We start from the raw sequence: 24,815 nt of genomic DNA on the forward strand, positions 1-24,815 counted from the left end.
GTATATGGGAGTTAGGGTAGTATTGAGCCGATCTTAAATATTAACTATTATCATACCACATAATAAACAAATGTTTCTTAGCTTTCATTAAGGTATCTCACATACAGTCACCAACCATATAAAATAAAGTCAGACGGAAAATCTCAACCCTTTCTTGAGAAATTTCCATAGTATACCCCATACAATTACCGATATTTAACTGTAGATACTGAGGTCCACATATTCGGTACTTAGGGGCTTAAACAGTTTTTGTTGGATTTGCACAATTGATCATAGGGTGGCATACTTTAAAATAATTATTAGTGCAAATTTTTATCCCGTTATATTAATTGTTTCTTGATTGTGTACTGGAATTTAATATTTTTTATTTATTAGGGACGTATTCGTGGTTGTGGTCTGAGTTGGCCAAGATAGGGATGTGAAACGAATTCCAGGCGCTCAATTTAGTATTAATCGGAGGAGCAAGTCCCGAAATACAGGATTTCGCCAAAAGTGGGCGGTCATCCAATTTTCACAAAGGTCCCCATAAAACTCTCGTATCATCTCGGACACCAAATTTAATGTCACTGTCATATTTAGTTATTGATGTATTGCGCTTTTAGTAGTTTTTCACAGTGCCGTTAAATGTGGAGTAAATAAAATTAGCTTCCAATTTCATATCGATAGCAGTTCAAATGATATTTTTGCTGAGCGAATTTGGAAACATGCACATTGGACTTATTATACGGCGCAGCCACACCACATACGCAAAAATTTTCTTCCCACTTGTGTCTCTTCCTGCTGCAATCCTCTTTGCTGAATTAGCGTTTTATATTGCCATTTAGTGCTTAGATGTGGACTTTATGGTTTTCGGTTAATGGCGTCTTATGGGCATGGCAGTGGTCCGATTTTTTTTATACGAAGGAACCTGCATAGAAAGTTTCATCAAGATACCTCAATTTCTACTCAAGTTACACCTTGCACGGACGGACGGGCAAACAGAAAGCTTAACGGATTTCAACTTTTCTCGTCCTTCTAATCATTTATATATATGTATGTATATAACCCTATATCTTTATCGCTTAGTTTTAGGTGATACGTACAACCGTTAGGTGAACAAAACTGTTATTATCTGTAGAAACATGTTATCTTTAAAAATAATAAAAAGTTATATAGCAGAATTAACAAAAACTTTTTCACCAAAAATGTTTGAAATTCGGGCTTCTAGGCTAGAATACACCCTTAAGAAAGGGGTGTTAGGCGCCGAATTAAGAAGGCGAGGCTTTTGGGCCCCTAGTAGTGGAGAAACGTGAAAAGTTGTGGGATCAGCAAGTGGCTAGATAGTAATTTCTGTGTGTTTGAAAAACAATCAATTCAATGCAAAAATAATGAACTTTATTTTACTAGACCTAACATCTACCACAAAGTAATATTTTCTCAAAAGTTATGAATTAATCCGTGAAATTATTCTTCTCAAAAACTCTGAATCGGTAATTTTATCAACAAGAATCAAAATACTTTCATTTTCAAAAACTAAGCCCGTTCAGTGCAACAAAATCTCGCGGCTTTTACCGCTTCTCGATTATATCACTTTTCATTTCGCGCCACTTCTCCGCCTTGATTGCGCGTTTTAGTTGATTGCAGTTGCATTGTTGTAATCGTTTTATGCAACAAAAATTCAAAAACGAAAACAAATCACAGCCAACATAATAATATTGAAATTGTTTTTGTTGTTGTAATTGCATTCAGCAGCGCCATTGTAAGCCGCTTTGATGCCACTGCTTGTAGCGATTTGTACACTTTTCAATTTTGTTGCCGTTGTTATAAGTAGCTATGACCCGTACATACATATGTATGCATGTATATTTATTTGAGGTTGAATAAACAATGCTTTGCGCGGCGAAAAATTGTTTACAACAAAACGTACACAAATAGACGCTGATCAAAAACAAAAAGTGCAGCAAATACCGCCATGTAACGGCGTCTGCCGCACAGCGCCTACAACAACAAAACAGAAATAACAATGCAATCAAGTTGTTGCAGTGTGCAACAAAGCTGAGTTGGGAAAGCAATAAGCGGCAACGACACAAACAACAAAGCATAGCTATGATGCATTACAACGCACACACACACACATGTGTCATGCCCTGGCTGTAAGTGAACACGATGACGTCACAACAACAACTACAGCGCATAGCAGCGATTACAATTTTTATGAATGAACGAAATTTTCGTCTCCTTTATTTGAACTACTCGACATCTAGACGCTAAGCTTTTTGCGCGGTAAGCATTTATAGGGGGCTTGAATTTTTCGCTACAAACTCATATGTATAGTATGTCTTTGCGTATAACTGTAAATTAAAAGTTGATGCTTGATTTCGTTGCAATGTGGTTTTATGTTGCAGGAAGAATATGATAACCGAAATCTAAAATAACTTTATTTACTTTAAATTGACCACCAAAGCTTTTAAAACCATTTAATTTACTTTAGGTATATTTCCACCAAATACCTTTGAAAGTCAAATAGACCAACTGTTCAAATTTGACCCAGACTGGGACCCATATTAGGTACGTGAATCAATAATTTTTCTTCCTAGATTTTTACAACATTTTTCTATATTTTTCTGAATTTCAATCTCCATATGTTCATTAGTGTATGTTTGGCAGCTATTTATCCGAAAAGCGATTTTAAGCTTGAATAAAAAACTAAAAACGTGTTTGCCTGGAATTTTTTACGTCCAATAGAATAACAGCTACGGTATAGTTGAAAATGTTGAAAAGTGTTTAGTGGACTCAACGTTATCACGAATACAAGTAACAGCTAAATTAAAAAGCCCCTGTCTCCCGTAGTAAAAAAACATTTTTTGGCAAAATTCCTTTTTTTTTTTATTCAACTCAGTTCCCTTCAAGGCTAATATACTCATTAAAGCCGCTCTCCAAATTTTCGATACCATTTTTGTAATACGATATATCTTTTGCTTCAAAATACCCATCAGTTTCGGCGAACACCTTTATTCGCCGAAAATCCCAGCGAATATTCATTTGAGATTTGGGAACAAGAAATAGTTGCTGAGGGTCAGGTTTGGAGAGTACGGTGAATTCGGAAGCAGTTCGAAGCCCAATTTCTGAATTATTGGCATCGTTTTCACTGATCTGTGAAAACGGGCTTTCCTTTTTCTATAAAAGCAAAAAATGATAAGCATTTATGGGGATTTTCGGAGATTTTGTCCTTCAAACAGTTTAAACACTATCTAATAATCGTTGTTGTTAATAGGTCTTTCTTTTCAAGTTAGTCAATAGGCGGTAGGTTTCACCCACTTTACACCCAGCTTTCACATACCCAAATATTCGGGAATGATATGCTGAACACTTTCAGATGATATCGTTAGAGTACCTGCTATCTCGAACAACTTGACTTTATGGTCATACCAAATTACTTTGTAGAGTTTTTTTGATGTCTTCGTCGGTAACAACCACATTTGGGAGTCCACTGCGTTCATCGTCTTCAGTTCTCACTTCACCACGTCTAAACTTAGCATACCAATCCCTAATTGTTGATATTCCTGGGAAGTGTTCGGAAACTCGTCATCAAGCCAAGTGTTTACTTCAACTATATTTTTCCCTTCAAAACCATATGAATTTTAGTCTAAGTGTCGGGGTCTTTTCAACTGGCCTGTTATTTAAATGACACAAAGCATTTAGTCAAGATTGTGAAGACATCAAAAATATTTCTTGACGTGAGTCGTTTATCCACTTCTTATTTTGGCGATAAGATATGGAAAAGTTAAAGAAATAGTGCAATAAAAAGTTCTTAGTATCAGCAAGATAGCAGAGTATCTAAACATCACCTATGAAACAACTCTAGTAGCAATCGGTGGTAGCAGTCCGGTTGGTCTAAAATATAATGAACTGACAGCACTTTATGGCTTATTTTGGGCCGATATCTGCAGTTGTGACAAATGAGCAGTTTATTGAGAAGAAAAGAACGATTTGCAAATAGAGCGATATTTCAAAAACTGAGGGATTAGTTCGCGTATACACAGACAGACGATTAAGGCGAAATCTACTCAGTTCGTCACGATCATATACACATATACTTTAAAGGGTCTCGGACATTTCCTTCAGGGATTGCTGTAAGTGGTCACAGCTGCCGTTTTTCTTAAATTTTTAATAAATATCATATAATATTTTCTTTCTTCCAAACAAAGTATTATCCATATTATGAAGACATAATCAACACTCTTTTTTTACTTTAGCTATTTGAACATTATATCTGAGTTTTAATTTTATGAAATTATCTACGAATGCTCTCTATTTCTATTCACTCTGCATTCTTTGAACCCCCAGACAATATGAGTATCGATTCAGAAAATCTTTAAAATATGATGGTATACATACATTATTGCATTATTTCCCTAATTTAAATATAAATTACAATGGAGGAAAACGATAATGCTCGAAGGACTTTTTTTTTTGACAAAATGGCTTCTTTAAAAAAAAAAAATAATTTTTCATAACCTGACAATAGATATATTTGTAGAAGGTTAAAAATTAAAAATTTCAAGTAGATAGGTTCAGGAATTCCGCAGAAATTTTATTCACCGACGATGAAAACTGCGTTTCAAGAAAGACGGACTTAAAATTTTGAGAGCCGATTAGATTAAGTTTAAAAATTCTTACTAATGCGCTGTTGTCTCCAAAACTAGCCGAATCAGTTTAGCATTTTACGAAATCTATTTTACGACAAGCACAGTGTTAAGCGGGAAATCAAAAGGGTATTCGTTATAATTTATAATTTAAATATAAATGAACCTTAACTTTTAATAAAAATAATTTTATTTAGACGCAGCACTCAAGACTTCATAAGCACTTAATAAAAAAAATAACTAATGAAGCAATTAATTATAAGTAAATAACTTATGATAATCCTATGTATTTTTCTTTTCCACAAGTCAACCCGAGTGAATATTCAATACAAACAACAAATAAAAATATGAAAAAATGTTAATCCCCTCAACTTGGTAAGCTGACGTCGCATATTGAGCTTGGGAATTCATGAAAAATAACAACTTAATTTTCAACGCTGCTGATGATACACTCGATTAACCTTGAAATGCTACAGCCTTACACGACAGGCTCTTGTAATATGCACATACATATTTATTTTTTATTATATATATGTAAATACTTTTATGGATACATCAGTTAAGCGTGCAAAATGCGAAAGAGAAGGGCGAAATAGAAGCTGCCCAATAAAAGATTAAAAACAAATTATAATTAAATGGATTCATTAATTAAACTCATGTGAACATCGCCAAAACTCAACGAATTTTTCTGTAAGGCTATTTTTTGGTATTTTTGTAATTAGAAATAGCAGTAGAGTTATTGGCGTTTATTACCAGATATATCTCCTATAAATAACAGTTATTTATTGGTTATATTTCATTTGTTAACGCTCACGTCCAATTCATTTCATCGGCTTCTGACCAAACTAACATAACCGTAAAATAATCGTCTTGAATGCATTAGAAATATTTCTTGCAATACTGTGCGGATACAAAGCAAATTAAAACAAATAAAAATACAACTTTTCTTGAGGTTGCTAAATGCATGAAGCAATAATCTCACATTTACTTTTAAGAGGCTTTTAAGAAACGTCGATTTTTGGAAATTAATAAATAAACAAAGTTCTGTTTAGTTTATTTTGAAAATTTCGGGATATTACTATACATGATTCAAAAATGCACAGTAGACTTTTTTAAAACAAAAAATAAATAATATTTTTGTCTTACGAGATCTCCGCCGCGCTGAAGAAGGGGCCGCCACTGCCGCCATAAAAAAGATAACAATTACCTATGTTCAAAATGACATATCCAAAATTGACAATTTCACCAAAAATTTTTGTCGTTTTTGGTCTGCCAAAGTTCGATTTTTGATCAGATCGAAAAATCGAATGAATTATATACAGAAAAGGCGAAAAGAAATTCATGATGAGCAGATTATTTGTCTTCAAGGTATCACTACAGCAAAATTGAAAAATGCTTTCAAAATATATCGATGAAGCTGATTGAACTGAGCGGCTACCTTTTAATTGGCTGAAACTCGAAAACTATTTCGACGATTTCCCTATTGTGGATGATCTGAAACCTACGGGATAGATTTTATTTTATAGTACATATGAATAGCTATCTAAATACTTTCGACTGAAACAGTTCATTGATAAAGAAAAAAATAGCGCAACTTTTAATTTTTTTTTTTTTCGAGAAACACGCTTTTAAACATCGCCAGCTTTGCAATTCGAGAGCACGACACCTTGCTGCGGCTTTTATTTTTAAAAACTTGACTCTGATGGTGAAGGTTTTTACATTATTATTAAGGACTTAAAGTAATCAAAACAGCAAAGAAAATCGACCTTTTGAGAAAATTTTATCATACTACCCCCATAAGTAAAATAATTGATTTTTTCCAAATTTTATTCAACATAGGTGTGCCCCCTTAATGTTTGATATTTTAACATAAACTAATTTATAAAAAAATGCAATGTATCAGCTAAATTTTTTCTAAACTTCCAACTAAAAATTTATGAAGCAAGTCAACCATTTATAATATTAAATATCATATAAATTCATATTTCAATATTTCTGAATACATTAAAAAAATTTAATTTTTTTACAAATCTTAAGTATGCCTCATGTTGACATGTCATGTAAGCCATAAAATTCACAAATAATTCCCTAAGCAAAATATTTGTAAAAACAAGCAAAGTGTAAAAAAATATTAGAGTTGCCATTTTTTAAACATTTAAAAAACATTTTATAAGCAAATTATATCAATATTGAATGATTTCGGCATTTAGAAAAACACCAAATGCAGAATAATTTATGTATGTTCAAAAAAAACCGTATAATTTATTGCAAACAAACATATATATATATAGTACATCAGCGAAAAAACGAAAGAAGAAACTCTTCAAAAGGCCCATTAAAGCCAATTGTATTGATGAATTCAATCAACAATCAATAAAAGCTTAAAAACATGAAATTTGTTAAGAATATCGCTTTTGTGCAGTCAAACACAAACGTACACACGAGTGCATACCACACAATAGTGTAATTTTACATTACAGAAACTACTCTCCCTTTTTTTCGTTGAATTATTTTGTAATTACTCATACGCAGTGGCATGCTGAAGACTTAAGCAACGAACTCGGACACAAAGTTTCTCACATTCTTCTGCGCCATTTTAAGCCGATTAATTGCGTACAAGCAAACGCTGATTGACTGCCTGTCTGTCTGTCTGATTCGCCTCATTCGCTGACTGACAGACTGGCCGCCTTTATTTGTTAGCTTGATGGCCGATGCTCGATGCTTCTGCGCTGTTAATTGCCAAATGTAAATACAATTACTCAGCCAATGCTGGCGGTGCGGGGGCGGAGTGCTAGTGAGTAAATCAATAAAGAAAAGGTGAAACAAATAAAAGCAAATAAAATTAAATAAACGAGACATCAATCCATCAACTGCATGTTGCCGTGCCATCAAGACACCGTCAGTTATGTATCTATAAATGGTTCTTTCAATCAAAAATTCTGTCAAATTGAAATTAAGAAACTTTTAAGCAACAAATTGCTGCATGATTTCATCGAAAAACACGTACATAATGTATAATATGGGGAAGGGAGGAGTAATTCAATAAAATTTTTGTAATATTTGTTTCATCGAAACACCTGAAAAATCACTAAATTCGGTGATGACTGAGTACTTTTGTTTTTATTAACAAGTTGTGTCGAAATACTTGAAACAATATGGATTTATGTACTTGTAAATGGGATTAAGTGTTTTGAACTACGTCAGTGGCTTTTAATTGAATGCCTGTTGAGGGAAAGGTCAATGCTAACATTACTTACTTAGTGTCTAGATTGTACATTTATATTTTGAAAGTATTTTTCTCTGTTAGTAAAGCTCTATAAGGAGTATATTCAATTTTTACCTCTAGACTCTAGATGCTCTAGTGAAGAAATCCACTGTTTATGCATATGGCAGAGAGAAACTTATATTTATATAACTTCATGCAAAAATCGTTAAACTAAGTTAAGTTATGTTAAGTTAAGATAAATTGCGTTAGTTTAAGTTAAATTAAAATATGTTAAATAAAGTTAATTTTAAGTTAAGTCAAATTTATGTTATGTAAAGCTTAAGTTAAGATTAAGTTTACGTTAAGTTTAAGTTTGAGTTTTAATATGTTACAATGAATTATGTTAATTTGCGCAATATTAGTTAATTTTAACATCCTCTGTTTAACGCTATATATGAATTTTACGTAATATGACACATACAGTTCGTGTAACATAAGAATCAGAAAATAACCCGGAACAAGGCTATCTATATGAATTGATTTTAGTTCATTTCTAACACCACTATGCAAGAACACTATTACACATATTAACAGGTGGTGAATTCCTCCAGGGTAGCTGCATTTTATTAATAAATATTTACGTCATTTTTATCCTACACAATCCAAATAAATAAAAGACTTACGCAACGAACTTGAAACTTACATTTTTGCCATGAAGAGTTGCCATGTATACCTGACAAGCAGAATTGCTATAAAATACTATTCAATAGACGTATTCAAGTGATGTTACACTACTAGGGTTTCAACAGGAAACTGTAATTAAAAAAAAAAAATTAAAATATAAAGTATTTTATAAACAATTGGCTAATGCGTAGTAAATATATATGTGCCTACATTTGTCATTCTTTAAGAATAAGAATGTAATTTTTAATTTGTAATATTTATATTATAATATATATTATAATTCTTTGAGTAAAAATAATACCCTAGGAAATAGAGCGCATTTGTTTGCACAACTTTATTTATTGCCATTATCATACAGTCGCTTCGTTTCTGCGTCACTAAGTGTCAGCAGATACTTGGATCGACCAAAGCCGAGTCTTTTTGATGCAGCTGAAATCACAACCTTCACTTGTCGTTTAAAAACACTTCTCGTACAAAAACGCCGATAAAGAAGATAAGACAATACAGTTGCTTGGGAAAAAATACAATAGCACACCCGAAAGTGCACAGAACGTGCTTCTAGCAGCAATCACTAGAAATGTAATGTAAATGTAACGCAATTTTATCAAAAACAATGAAGAAGTCTGACCTACAATTAGGCAAAATCTTCCAACAATATTAATTGTAAAGTCGCAAACCACGTTGCTGAAAAAACTATGATCGTTAATATTTTGGAATACTCTGAACAGAGTATATTAAGTGTGCCATGATGTTTATAATACCCAAAATCAAACGTCAAAGGCCCTATAAAGTATATTCATATAATGTAAGCTATATATAATTGATCAGCGTGATGAGCTAAGCCGTTTGTCTGTTGGTTTAGATATGAAATGGTTTCTCAATTCTTGAGATATCGATCTGAAATTTTGCAACCATACTTTCTTCACCAAAAAGCTGCTCATTTGTCAGAACGGTTAATATCGGACTACTATAGCATATAGCTGCAATACAAACTGAACGATTGGAATCAAGTCTTTGTATGGGAAACTTTTTCAGTTGACGAAATATCTTCATGAAATTTCTAATGGATTATTGCTTATGGCAATGGTGCGAACTCAAAAGAAATTTTTCAGATGGAGCTGCCATACAAACTGATTAAAGTTATTGTTAGGAATCTTTTTATTTGTGAAGTGTGTTCAAGGCTCGGTATAAACGAAGTTAATGTTTTTTCCTTGTCTATTTACTACTATTAGCAATAGAACCATTGAGACTAATATTCAATTGTATTAAAAATGCCACATTTAAGATTTGATTCACTTACAGAGACTTTCTTTTAAAATAAAATATTGAAATATTCAATTTCAAAATTTCAAAGGGATATCTTCAAAACTGAGGGACTAGTTCGTATATATACAGACTGACGGACAGACAGACGGACATGGCTAAATCGACACAGCTCAACATACTGATCATTTATATTATTATAGGGTATCCGACGCTACCTTCTGAGTGTTACAAACTTCGTGACAAACTTAATATACCCTGTTCAGGGTATAAAAATAATAAATCTGAACCAGACATTATATATTAGAATACAATTGGAAACGAAGAAAATGTGTAAATTTCTGTTAGAGTTCTATTACACTTAAAATAGTATAAATAAATAACAATTAAATAATATTGGTCACACCCCAAAATGAATATTTAAGTAATATGTTCTAGCGTTGCTGTTGTAACGGTAGGAAACACTGTTTAAATAATTCTGGATTCTGATCGCTTTGATGAGATAAAAACGAAGGTTCAGTTTCGTAGGAACAACTGTATAAGAAATGGGTATATATTTTCCTTTGCTAGTAAGAAACAAACACACTACATTTAATAGTTACTAATCTAGGCTTCAATAATATTGAGTAATTCCTATTTTTACGAACAATTTATGATTCTTTGTAACTCAGTTAGAGGTGTAATAAACATTTTAATGGTAACAATATCTGAAAATAATTTTTACTTGGTTGTGGAATATTAATTTTTTTAGTTTTGCATTTTAAAATTAAAAATAATGATTTCATATGCAGTTTTTGAACTTATCAAAATTTATTTAACAAAATTTCAACTTTTTAATGTTGCGAATCATTATTTAGATCGACGAATCTTCATTTAATAACCTCAAACAAATTTCAGTTCACCCGCCTCCTAAGTTTACGTGAACACCTTCAAGTGAGTTTATTTGAAATCTTCGCAAGTGTTGTATTTATTTTTGTAGTGGACATAAACAAAAATAAATACCTTTAAGTATACTCAGAATATTCCATAAGGCGAGTGGGGCTATCCACTTAAAAATGCAACAACAAGTGACTTTGAAACTGAAATTGCTGAGATGATTACGTGTATCCAAAGGAAATTTCATTTTCTAGCGTATCAATGAGCTCAGCTTTCCAAAAAGTAATAAAACAAACACGTATACATATTTACCCGACGCTTAGACTCACATTAATGGCATGCACATTCAAAAAGGCAACAAAACCAGTATACATTTCAACAATGTTAAAAGTTCACATATTTTGTAAACAATAATAACTCATTTCATTTACTATTTATGCATATTTTCTATTGTCTGTCACATTAGCTTACATAGCACAGTAGCGGTTGCGTCAAATGACTTTGGCAGAATGTGCGACGCCTGCAAATGTTAGCTTATCACCCCCCTCTATCCCCACTTAAGGCATTTTGTGGTTGGATGCGATTTTAATACTGTGATCGGCAGTCAGCGCACGGCTTCAAAATCAATTCAATAGCGCATACGATGATCTGTGGAGATCGGCTGTCAAACGGTTACACTCGTATCATACACGACTATGTAATGGCAATGATAAATTGTTTTCCTCTCTGAATCGTACTTTTATTTTGTTTGCTGTCACTTATTCGTTGCTGAGCATACCACACGTGGCGGGGAGTGAACGCTGGTTGGCCTTGGCGCATCTTTAACTTTTATTTCGATTTCAATTGTGCATTCTAGAAGCGATCATTTTATCGCGTAGGTATGTATGGTGTGATAGCTGAACTCAGAGCTATCATTATTTAGCTATTTGATGGCCTAATGCAGCTGCGTTTTAATTATAGGAACAACAACAGCGCCCGAAGTCTCTCAATCATTTAGTTGGCAATCACAGTGATGACCATAGAATGAAGCAATAAATGAATGAGTGAATGACTGTCGAGTGGTAGCCGGAATTTCACACTTCACAAATCGCATTCAAGCGGTAGATTAAACTTGAAAATTGTGGTGAGAAAAGCGGTCAAATGAAGTAGCACGTTTCGAATTTGTAAATGTGTGTCATTGTTCGCGTAGCAATTAACAGTAAAATGCTATTATCTAATCTTTTGTGATTTTTTGTTTATTTATCAAGAAAACACTTATCTAAAAATTAATCCACTTATAACTCTAAAAATTAGACCGACAGGCAAAATTATATACAAACAAATGTGAAATTTAGAAATACAAATATTTTAAAAAGAAATTATTATGATGCTGATTTTCGATTTTTCTCAAAGCAAAACCAATAATTTTGATTATCAGGCACTAAAAATAAATAAAAAATCATTTAACAGTCATTTCCGCTTTTGAACCGGATTTTACCAAAATTTTTGTGGTTACAAATTAAAAGAATTGTTGGTAATGACGAATATTTCGGGTGAGTAATCATGATACAATATTATTACAAAACATATTTCTATAATCATATATTAAAAACATTGTCTTTTTATGAATATCAATTGCATTTCTAAAGTTGACAAACGCATATTATATTATTGGCCCTGAAGAAGTTGTTATAGAAAAAAAATTATATATATTAGTGAAAAACATTATTTATATTGTGACAATATCCATTTTATCGCCTTGAAATAATCCCCACTAGAAGTAATACACTTATGCTAACAATTTTTTCACTTCGCGAAACACTTTTTATAAGAACTTTTTGCGATGACCTTCAGCTCCTTTAGCGAATTTCGTTTGATTATTGATTTGTTTGCATGTCTAACTCATAAACCTATGTCTCATCGAGAGCTATGCTCTCTATGAGTGTGGGAATTCGTATGATCAAGCATGACCAAGGAGACCTTGTCTTTAACGATGTCTCTACTGCCGTAGAAGGTTTTGTACCACTCGTAGATTTTGATTTGTACAAATTGTTCAAAGAGGGTCAAGGACGTGTTTTCAACGACATGTCCATTGGTTTTATGCTTACCGAATATCGTGGCAAAAGTGTGGGGCACTCCAAATTTCTTACTACCGACCAAACTGTCTACAAAGAATACTATTTGAGTGTTATGCGTCATTTGTGAAGCTAAAACACAAACTAAGTTTTCTATGCTTACACAAAAGCGGTCGATTTTATTGTTTTTTAAGTAATACCGCGATTAAAGTACGTGTTTCAGCTAAAAAAAGAGAAAATAAAACATTAATTTCAAATATAGTTTAAATGAAGTTAAATTAAAAAAATAAAAATATATTTTTCACTTTTTCATCGCATGTCAGTTTTTTTTTTCATTTCGAGCTCATTTTGTAAAGCTCCCTAACTTTCAAATGATTTTTTCTATAGTTTAATGTGTTTTGCTTTTAGTTTTTAATATTTTTGATAAATAACATGTCATTAACTTATTTCTAAATAAAAAATTTCTATACCGCAAAATGTTGCGCTATAAAGTGTTGTCAAACATGCACAATACTTGAACATTTTCAGTGGTAAGCTTGGCGTAGCCACGAGTATATTCTTTTGCATTCATTTTTTGAAGATTATCTCTTTCAAATGTTGGTCACGGCTACGTCTCAGATTGTCCATCCTATGAGTCCAATTTTCGATCACTCGTTCGAACAGTGGCATGATATTTTGCTTCAAGGACTGAATTCGTCCAGCGGTTGGAGGTTAGGATTTGCTCGCGGTAAGGTATGCCTGTCGTAAGAGGCGACTAAAATCCACAGGCACTATGTCTTTCTTTCTGGGCTTTCCTTGAGATGTCTATGTCGGAGATAGTGCTATAATACTCAGCTTGAAATGATATTATAGACTTTATATGAGATTTCTAATATAAAGACAATTGAAGTTCAAGTGACCAATGTCACCAGTCATTGAGCGCTCAACCAGTAGTAACAAAAGCTACAAGGCCTTACCAGAGACCTTAACCTGGTACCACAGGGAGTAGTTAGTGGCATCGGCATCATGCGCGACCAAGGTGGTACAGGTGTCCTTATCCACCTAAACCAATTGTTACCAAAAATACGTGCGAAATGCATTTATACTTTGGGGCACTGATCAACACATTGTATTGATCTATGAGATTCAAAGAAGGCACCGTATTGAGACAGAAATGGGTCCCATCGCTAATAGCCCATAGAGCCTTCACTTCTTGCACAAGCAGTATTTTGTACGCTTTCAATTTAAAATCTCGACGCAAAGTCGATCCGTACGTCAGTCCGAGTTGTGGTGAATGGTGCCGAATCAACTCTCCACGTTCATCGTGTACACTCTCAGCTAAGGTTGCAATATTTTCTTCACTGCGTGCTGGACGTGGTCTATTCGGTAGAATTTTATCCAATAATGAATGGTGGGTCTCAAGATGGGTGATGGTGTTGTGAACAGTACGCTTAGTTGTCCGATAATGATGACCATAAGTTGAGCGAAAACACGAAACACATTCTTTACAGAACATGAATTTTCGCAATAATTTTGAACTTAAACGTTGTTCAGACGTAAGTCTTTTCATGATGAAATGCCGAACAATACTAAACAGAAATAAATGACAACTTGACACGACTCACGACACATATTACGCTGCCTAAAGAAGGCTATTGAAAAAATTATCTCTACTTGGATCACCCAAGTAAAAACCAGTAAGTAAAAACCAGATTTTACTCATCTATATTACTTCAATTTTCCGAGGAAGTCGCACAGAATTCCGCAAGCCGCCCATAATTGGTTTGCTCTCCAGCATTTATACGATAATCTCAGCAAGATACACCTGTCAAAGTAGCTAACGCGCAGTTTTGATATTTTAATCAACTAACATGAGTATTTACAGCTACTCCGCTTGTAAGCCACCACACTTTACGAAATGGCACGACAGCAGTGAAGTGCAGAAAAGCATTTCCGACACAATTCCATTCAACTGTCAGCGCGCATCTTCATTTACGATCACCAATTTAGCCATCTTCTCGAATTCCAAATATTTAGCTGTTTATTTATGTGCCTGCTTATGTGTTGGTTAATGTTCTCGGATGGTGTTAGTGCGATCGTGAGTTAATTTTAGTTACTCCGTTTTAGAAAGTTACCAACAAACGAGTTTTTTTTTTTTGTTGTTTTTTGTTCCAACTAAGTGGGTAATCGGCAGTTATTCTGCGCTAGCCGCTTGTCATGCATTCCTTCTTAACGCATACATTCATATACATACTTTTTCAACATTCATATACACATATGCACACACTCATAAAAATTGGGTATGCTATGTTTTCAGCATAAATTCCCTGCCACTTTATATGCTAATGAATGCTCATTTGATGAATTAAGCTGTGATTTTTACAAGCGCAAACTGTGCTAAATAATCTCTTTCACAGCCTCAAGTGCCAGGCTAGAACGAATCGATGGAACATAATGCCAAAGAAATTGACGCAAAGATAAAGACATACATACATGTGCCAATATAGTTGTATGTATATCTACATTTGTATGTACATATAGTATATGTGTGCCACACTGTATCAGACACTTATCTATATAATAATATGCAAAGTTATGTACATTTGTGCGCAAAAGTAACTGTGTGACACATTAAATTGAAATCAGTTTTGAAAGTCTCTAGTTTTATATACATATATGTGGGTCTATGCATAGTTCAATGCTTTTGCTTAAACTGATGGCATTTTTAAATGTTTCGTCTTTTCGTTTGCGTAACATGAAATATTAATTGCAATAAGGTGTAAAATTATCAATAAGATTGTGACTACCTGAGTCAATTTAGGCATGTTTTCTTTAAGTAATCTCACTTTTCTCATGATTGAGGCTGCCTGCCGCTTTGCTGACAGCTTTCCAGTTCTCAGGGGACTGTTACATAAGTATCGTCAAATTCTCCACCGAATGTAGTTTTAAGTTGATCCCTTGTGCTTAAAAAGCGAGGCCAATAAAAAATACATACTCAGAGTCTTCAAAACACTCTGAACATGTCGGTCAATTCGGACTAATATCGTTCTTGAATCTGTACAGATAGCTTCTGAAGCACCCATGCCCACTTAGTATTTGGGTTAGGTAGAAATCCAGGTCCCCATGTCGTCTGTCGATCCAAGAATGGATGTCCGGTATCAGTCTGTAGGTCCACCGTCCTTTGAGTGAGGTTCGCCACCGCTGCTGCCATATCGTTAAGCTTTTCATTCTCTCTTCTCTTTTGGCTCCTATAGATAGCTCTGCCAATTTGTATACTCGTTCGTATTCGTCACCCTGGATGTTATTTCAGCAGCATCACTTGAATTGTTCGGAAAGCGCTGTTAACTCTTAGTGCTAACAGCCTGTGCACTGTGTTTATTTGTCTGGCATATGCTTTTATACCTAGCGCCTGGATCTATATTGGAGCCGCGTATAACATAACCGATCTCATTACCTTTGCAAGTAAAATCGCCGACTGGAAACGCATGCAGCCTTTATTTGCCATCTGATTCTTGATAACGCGTTTAGGATTTTATTCGCTTCAGTGGATTCTAGGTGATCCTTAAATTTTAGCCTTGAGGTTGTTATTATTCCCAGATAATTTAGTTGTGGCTGTAAAAGAGTCTCATACTCCCCCTTTGGTGAGAGATATACTTTTCTTCACTTGTCTAACACTTACGAGCAAGACTTCTGTCTTTTGATCAACCAGTTCTTAACTCATTCAGGAGAACCATTGGCATAGACTATTTATACACTCATTGCATTTGCTACGGAGATCATATAAACGTTTAGTTACTGCTATCATAATAAGGTCGTCTGCATGTGCAATTAATTTAACGGCTTTTAGCTCGTGTCTGCTTAGCACTACTTCATACTCTCATACATTAGCCATTTTGGATGTAGTCATGCCCATCTATCTGTTCGCGTGTCTGTATTTATTTACGCGAACTAATCTCAGTTTTTGAGATATCGATTTGAAAATATGCATATGTAGTTTTCTTTCTATTGGATCACTATAGCATTGTGTATTTCTTTGTATGGACAACTTTTTACTTGAGAATGTACATTCACGAAATTCGGTGTAGATTATTCTCCAAAGTAGAGCTATAACCTGCTATGAAATTATTCAGATCGGATCACTATAGCATATAGCTTCCATACAATCTGAACGATTGGAATCAAGTGCTTGTATGAAAAACATTTTCGTTTGACGACAATTCTTCGAGAAATTTGTCATAGACTATTATCCGAAGCAACTGTGCAATATTCGAAGAAATAGTTCCGATCAGATTACTATAGTATATATTTAGGTGCCATATAAACTTAACTATCAAAATCATGTCGTCTTTTATAAAAAACTTTTTTTATGACAAGATATCTTCACAAAACTTGACTTACTATCAAAAACAGCGCTAAAATATCTGAAAAATAGTTCAGATCGGATTATTATACTATATACTATATAATCGCCCTACAACCGGATCCATTAAAATGAAGCCCATTTAAGAACACATTTTTTATTTGACAAGATATACTCTTGAAATTTGGCAAGAATTATTATCCACGCAAAGCTACAATATCTGAAGGAATTGTCTGTATATCATTAGTATAGCATGCTACTTGTAGGAAAGACGTTTTTAATCAACGATATGTCTTCAAAAAAAAAGTGATATTTTTTAAAAGCATACTTACATACATATGTATTTTTGCCGAATAGATTTTGTTAAGAAATATGTGTTCTCTTTCGATTTATGCAAAAAAGTCTTTAACTCTCCCAGCCAACTTTGTAGTTTAAACATTTGTTTTAACAATTCTGTGTGCTATTGGCTTTTTTTCAGTTTAGGTTGCAATATAACTAATCGAAGCTATTATAACTAGATAATAATTATTGGATTAACTCTAAACACTCGCTAATCCTTCTAGAGACGCGTTTAATGCTAACTAACTTTACTAGAATTTCAAATCAAAAGGGATAAATTATAAAATATATAAATGTTTATGTTCAGACTCAGACATTTAACATTAAGTCAACAGCGACGAAGTCGTTTCAAAGCACCAGCCGCAGCAGTAAACGCACAGCAGCGTCACAAACGTTCATTCATACAAAAGACTTAAGGCACGAACCTGTTTACCCAACAGGTTCACATATGGACTGGGTTTGGCATTTATGTAAATAAACGTACGCAGGCGTTCGCACGCGTTACTATTTAAGTTTTTATTAAGCCAACGCGAAAACATATGTGTGATTGTGTGTGCGTGGCTGCGTGTGTCGCTGAGCATTCAAACATAATTTTATGTTGGCTCTTTTAATCGAACGTGTCGAAGAAGTGGTATAATTTATGCAAACTAATGCACATAAATAAACAACAAATACATATAGACACACATACATACACTCAATATTATTGTTTGCAGTAGCAATTGACCCAAAAATTGTTCCAATAAAAAGTAATCAAAATAAATATGCTTAAGTAGCTAACCCTCTAGAGTTTCAGGCCGATGGAAATATGCCTATAAACGCGCCGCAGCCGCGACACAAATACGCTCATGCCCACTAAACACGTGTGTATATGTGTATGACTATAGTACCCGCATGGCATATTTGTTACTCGTATCGATATCAAATTAACGATTTCTTACGAGTTATTTAAATTACAAATTTTTTTCAGTCTCCAAAGCAACGCATTTATGCATGCTCATGCGCAGCTCATACGCTCACTAGGCACGGAGCATTGATGGGCAGCGCCGGCACGCACAAGATCGGTTTTCATTGCATTTCAATTCAGTTTTTTCTGCTTTTCTTTCAAAGAAAATTCACTTTTTGCTGCGATTGTTGTTGTAGCTGGTGTTGTTTTTATTGTTGTCGGTGCGCTTTTTCTTGGCTCACGCACCTAAAAGCCGGTTGCATTGCGTTGCATTTTCAATTTGTCCAAAACGCGCATGCGCATGTACTCATACAACCGTATGCGCCTGTACGTACGTATGTATGTATACGTGGTAGCATTTATGGTTGCAATATGTCGTAATGTGCAGCGCATCGCTTATGGTCTGAAAAAAAAAAACTTGCTGTCGGCAAAGAAAAATCAGAAAAGGTAAAATTCAACTTTCACTTGATGCGTACGCGGCCACTTTTTTCGTTTTCTTTTTTCACTGCGTCGGACGGACAGTCGCATATTGGCAGGCATACTGCGCACATATTTATTTAACAAACTATAAAATCAACATAAATACAAATTACAACAAAAAACTAACAAAGTTTTGTAGAAATGCGAAAAAGTGTGAGCTGAAAAAAGGTGCGCACGCGCATAGTAGAGGCAGCAAGCATTCCATCAGCCGACTATTTACCACTTAACACATTGCCATGCTGTGTGTGTGATTGTCAGTGCGGCGCTAGTGCTTATTGCTTAAAGAAAAAAATTTCTTTTAATTTTTTTTCTTTACTATATAGTATACTCTTTAATTTGTTTTATTATTTTTTTATTTCATTTTTTTATTTCATTTTATTATTTTTTTTAATTTTTTTATTTACTACTACTTTGAAGCATTGCCATTGCTCTGTCCGTTTTTTCACTTTCGGCGTTAATTGTGTTCGGTCATTGTTGTAATTGAATCGATAAGCAACGCGCCTAAGGCGCCCAAGCTAGGCATAACATGAAGAAATTAGTCGGAAAAAAACGCTAAATTAAATGAATGCGAGTTCAGTATAAGAAAAAGGCAGCAACAACAACAATCTGTATTAATTTCGAAAGCGAAAGATGCAGTTTTGTTTGCGCATGCGCAGCGTTTTCGTTGCCATATTCGTTGCTATTATTATTATTATTATTAGCACCAAGTAACGGCTTGGCAGCACATGTGTGATCAACTATGTTTTATTTATATGTATAAATACATATTTATGTATATACATACATACATTTATCCATATATATATAGATGTATAAACGCACAACTATAAACATAGCAACATGCGCACAAAAACACATTCAAGCAGCGATAACACTAATATTGGCAGTGACAGCCAGCGTAGAAGTTAAATGCGCAAAGAAAGAAATGCAAATTATTTGCTTCGCCCATCAACAATTTTAGACTTAATAAATTAGCGTCGCATAGCTCGTGAATTATGTGTGTATGTAACATATATAGGTGAGTTGGCGCATACCAAAGCGCACACAGCTTACAAATATGGCGAAAATGTAAATATCTGAAAGGGAAAGAATAGTGATATTATTTCTTAAAACAAAACAAAAAACAACACACTGATTGTTATGAAAATGCAAATGTTTTCATTTAATGTAAAATACAATCGATACAACTAAGTCCTGAACTTCTTTTGTAGGAATGAATTGGATGAAACCGATTTTCGAATACTTTTTCCACTAAATCAAGTCGTATGTCATGAATAGCACGTTCAATATTACCTTCTAAAGTCTGGTTTATTGCTAAAGACCAATGACTTCAAATAACCTCACAAGAAATAGTCTTTTGTAGTTATATCAGAACTCCTTGAATGTCGTTTATTGTCACAATTTCTTGAAATAATTGAATTTCCAAACTTTACTCGCAATAATTGGCTTATTGCACGAGCTGTGTGGCGCGTAGCTCCGTCTTCTAACAACCAGATGTTGTCGTATTTCAATTCCGGCTATACAAAGCTAGTTATCATCGATCTATACCGTTTACGCTCTCCATTTACAATATACATTTTTCTAAGTATTATTACCGCCCCGTTGAAATAATCAAAATCGAGCAATATTCGTTTTATGAGTGATTATTTGAATGGTTTTGGAAGATACAATAAAACTTCTGCTAACATATTGAAGCTGATCGACTTCGTAAGGGCGTATTGTAACAGAAGAAATTACATGAATGAAAATAACGGTTGCCGAAGCGGAATTGCTAAAACTTGTCTTAAAATTACATTTATATTTTATAAGTACCATAAGTGACTTCGAATGCACGCTGCGAAGATCTACTAACGATTCCAACGAGGTATTACTTCGAAAAGAAAGGGTGATGCTTATACTGCTGCTGATTTTTCACGAGAAATAGATGCTATACGACAGAATCAATACTGAATATATAACAGAAGCTGCTGTGACTAACAAGCATTTTTTAGTCGGATTCTTGAGAAAATTGAAAATGTTGGATTTGGCACCTATTAGAATACTTTTAAAACTTAGAACATTGGAATAATTATAAGTGCGGAGATCCCTTTGGATATCTCGAAAACCATTTAAGCCACTCAATGTCAAAATTTGGTCAATTTTTTAATGGTCTAATTATTGTAGGGAAAAACCAACTCGAAGATACGAAATAAAGCTCTTAAATTACCAAAGTCTGATTGACTGCAGGACAACGTTTTGATTCGAGAACCATTATGAATTATGTGAAAAAAGATTTTTTGAAGAAAACTGCATACTTCATTTAAACCCATCTACGAAGATCTTCCAAGAAAGAAGTACTAAAACTATGCGTTGGCAGTTTAAAGCCAAATAATCTAAACTCATAACCAGCACATCTGGAAAATCAGCCCAAAACATCCACCTGGCGGGCATTTACTTCTCGTGATTGCTGCTTAATATTCACTTTGCATTTTTAAAGAGGGAAATGCAGCAATCTTGAAGACATTTGAAGCCTTAGAAATCTCTGTAGTCCAAAAGCCGAAGATTTCAAGAAAGCGGACGAAGAGCACGTGACGCTTGCTGAGAAGCGCGCCAAGCAAACAAGCAGAGAGGGGCTACTGCTGTTTTCTGTTCAGGAATATATGACATGGAGCCAAAAATTTTCTTTTAAACATAAAAAATGATATCCAAAGCTTTAAACGTGATTATTTCAAAATAATGTTTTTTAAAAAGTACCACTGCGTTGATTAACGTTTCTCAAGGACCATGTGGCAGCTTCAGACATATATAAATATATTTATAAGCACTGTTTTGATTATTAAAAACATCGCGTCTCTGCAATTTCTTCTATCTTTCGAATTTAAATTCGCTATTACTTCACAGAGGCGACAGATCGATGATTTTATATAGCTTTTCTTTAAGGTACCGCCATATATCCTAAATTAGTTTCGGAATACTAAAGAAACTATAAACTAATTCATTGTGTAAGTAGAAGAATTTGGTGTTGGGCGGGATTCAACTTTTCTTAATAAAGTAACAATGTATTTTTCCTAATAATGAAAATCAGCAAAGCGTCATTCCAATTTTCGCACAAATTCAAGAGGAATATTGTGAAGATAAGAAATTTTACCTCAAATTTATATATTTAAAAGAAAATAAAATATTTTTTATGTTCTTATCTAAATCGACTTGCGGATTCGGTACAGTTCAAAACTTGGTATTTACGTCAACTTAAACTCGCAGATTTACCTGAATAAAAGCACCCATGACAAAGATACAGTTCTTAAGATCTCAAACAAAAGCTCAGCGATGGCAATGAATTATTGACAGATCTGATAGCATACTATACTAAATGGTATATGGATACAAGTTATCGCAGCTAGCGTAGCTAACGAAATATAGTACAACAACAAAGTTGCCGTAGCTAGTAAAATATTGTATACTAACAAGAATGTTGCTCAATAAAGTTGTTTTCCAAAAATTGCAACAACGGCACATTTCGTCGGCACTAAACCAGAGCGGAAGCCGTGCCGCTGCAATGTAGGCCGTTTCTCGATCAAGCCGAGGTTTGCTGTTTTGATTATTGCTTACGTTATCACTATAGAAATAAGTACTAGTAAATAAGAATTCGTATGTAARTTATAGTAAATAAGCAAATTTTGTATAAAAAGAAAGTATCCAATAAAGAAGGTTGAGTTCAACTTTGCAATCAAAAGGTGCGTGTCATTTATTATTTTGGTGGCAACATAATGAATGCATAAAGTAAATAAAACATTGTCATTATGCTTTTATGAGCAGCTAAAATACTGTCTAACTACTCGAAATTGTGTATGAGTGCGTCTGCGCGGATGGCTGATGGGCCTGCATAGACGCGAGACAGGCATAAATATTTGTTTGCGTTTGTAACAATATATAGCATGTTGGAGTTGCTGGCTGCTTTGTAGATAAATACATAAGTATGTATAAATATGCCAATAATATAAGCGAATCAAGCAATGAAATGACGAGCCGATAACTCAGCGCCGGAATCCAAGTACTTATTAAAAATAAGAATTAATAATAAACAATCAGCAAAAATAAAGCATAAAATGCCATGTGACTCAGTTTGCTAAAAGACACGCAGAAAAAGCAAAAAACATTCCAGCGCAAACTTCCATTGAAAGCCAAATCTGATCCCTCGATGTCTTTGTACTCAAGAGCTTACGGTTTTACGAAATCATCGACTGATTAATAGCTTACAGATATTGTTTTTGCTGTTTTGCCGTTGGTATTGTGTGAAGATGCTTACAACGGAACGCAGAAGACGGCATTGCGCATTCCTCCCTGGCAACATTTCATTTCGTTCTTGACTCGCGTCTTTTGCTACCTCTTTAGGGCGTTTGTTTTGTTTTGCTTATTTTGTACTTTATTAATTTATCTTTGATTTCTGAGTGCCTTTGTTGATTTCGTGGTAAAGTTTTTTCATTCTTTCTTACAAAATTTGGCATGATGTCATCATCTACTTACGTTCGCTTATTTTTTGTGTCTGTCTAAAGAAGCAAAAATAAGTCTGAGAAGACCTGAAATATTTTCTAAATTTATTTATTAATAGCGGGATTCTGTAACCAGTCTCTCGTCACTATTTGAGACATTTTCAGGTAAAATCGCATTTTGTGACCAGTTACTATTCACTAATCAGTCTCTAGCGTTAGTCCCAAAATATTGACTCAAACTTGAGACCTGGTAGTTAGCAGGTCACAAAACCAAAAAGAAGTCTGCCATTTTGAATATACTAAATAGAGATCATAGATATTAATCGATTGTCGTTCTTTTATATTTTGTAAGCAACTCAAACACGAAAAGGTTAAAAATAAATCAACTTTACATAAATTCGTAAATACTATGAAACAAAGTCAATATATATCTTTATTTTTATTGATAATTATGTTTTTTTACTATTTTATAAAAAATTTAATATTTGTTATCGACATATTTATTTTCAATCAAGTTTAAAAACATCTGTGAATAATGAAATGTTTAGATGCTGTGACTGTCACTTACAGAATAGCAAAATCGTCTCAAGCCTCAAAAATTTTCTCTAGCTCAAAATAGAGTTACCGTGCGATTCTGTACTGAGATACCGTATCAAGTTATCAAGTCTCTAAATTTGAGATTTTAAGTTAGAGACAATTCTTGAGACTTGAGACGATTTTGCTATTATGTAAGTGACAGTCACAAAATCTACGAGCACCCCCGCCATGATCGTCTATTCTAAGTTCCTAGTCATAAAGAAATAGACGGAAATGAAAAGACATGACTGCTCGTGTGCATTCCATTCGACTACATCAAAGGATGTTTGAAGCAATGGAAGCTAGGGGAACACCTGGGTCTTGGAACACTAGCAATACCATTCATTATTGGATAATATTCGACCGAATATATCACGTCCAGCACGCAGTGAAGAAAATATAGCAGCCGTAGCTAAGGGTGTTCAGGAAGATCGCGGAGGGTTGTTTTGGCGACTCGGACTTACGTATGGAACGCATTGGTGCATTTTTTTTTTGAGATCTTAAATTGAAAGCACACAAACTGCAGCTTGTGGAAGAACTGAAACCGTTGGACCTTCCCAAGCGATATCGTTTCCCTCGATGACCTTTTGAAAAGCTCTAAGAAGATCCGACGTTTTCGAGCCAAATTTTGTTCAGCATGGGCATGTAAACATGAAAAATTGCGGCTTTGGGACGAAGATCAACCTGAAGAAATTCAAGAACTGCCACTTCATCCAGAAAAAAAACAGTTTGGTGCGAATTGTGGGCTGGTGGTATGTAAATTCTAAAGTCTTTGCGGACAATCCTGCTTCGATTCAGGCATTGTAGCAAAAAATCACACGTGTCATGCAACCAACATTTGATAGAGACAATCTTCAAAAAATAAATACCAAAGAATGTTCTTTGTCTAGATAATGAAAATTCCCTATTGAATTGAAGTGTCTGTGTTTTTTCTTTAAAAATGTAGGGGATCTTTATAT

General features: G+C 34.1%; 1 protein-coding gene across 7 annotated transcripts in view; it reads right to left on the reverse strand.

Moving 5' to 3' along the window:
* LOC108978007 overlaps window positions 1–24,815 on the reverse strand; it is a 151,208-nt gene that overhangs the window by 120,180 nt on the left and 6,213 nt on the right. The window contains exon 2 of one of the 7 annotated variants that reach the window (XM_018948041.1): window positions 8,534–8,643. The exons of the other annotated variants lie outside the window; for them this stretch is intronic. The gene's annotated coding sequence lies outside the window, so the exon portion shown is untranslated. The remainder of the gene's footprint in view (window positions 1–8,533; window positions 8,644–24,815) is intronic. 7 annotated transcript variants of the gene reach the window in all.

Source organism: Bactrocera latifrons, unplaced genomic scaffold (assembly GCF_001853355.1).
Source record: "Bactrocera latifrons isolate USDA-ARS-PBARC rearing strain unplaced genomic scaffold, ASM185335v1 scaffold_99, whole genome shotgun sequence".
Classification (NCBI taxonomy): Eukaryota; Metazoa; Arthropoda; class Insecta; order Diptera; family Tephritidae; genus Bactrocera; species Bactrocera latifrons.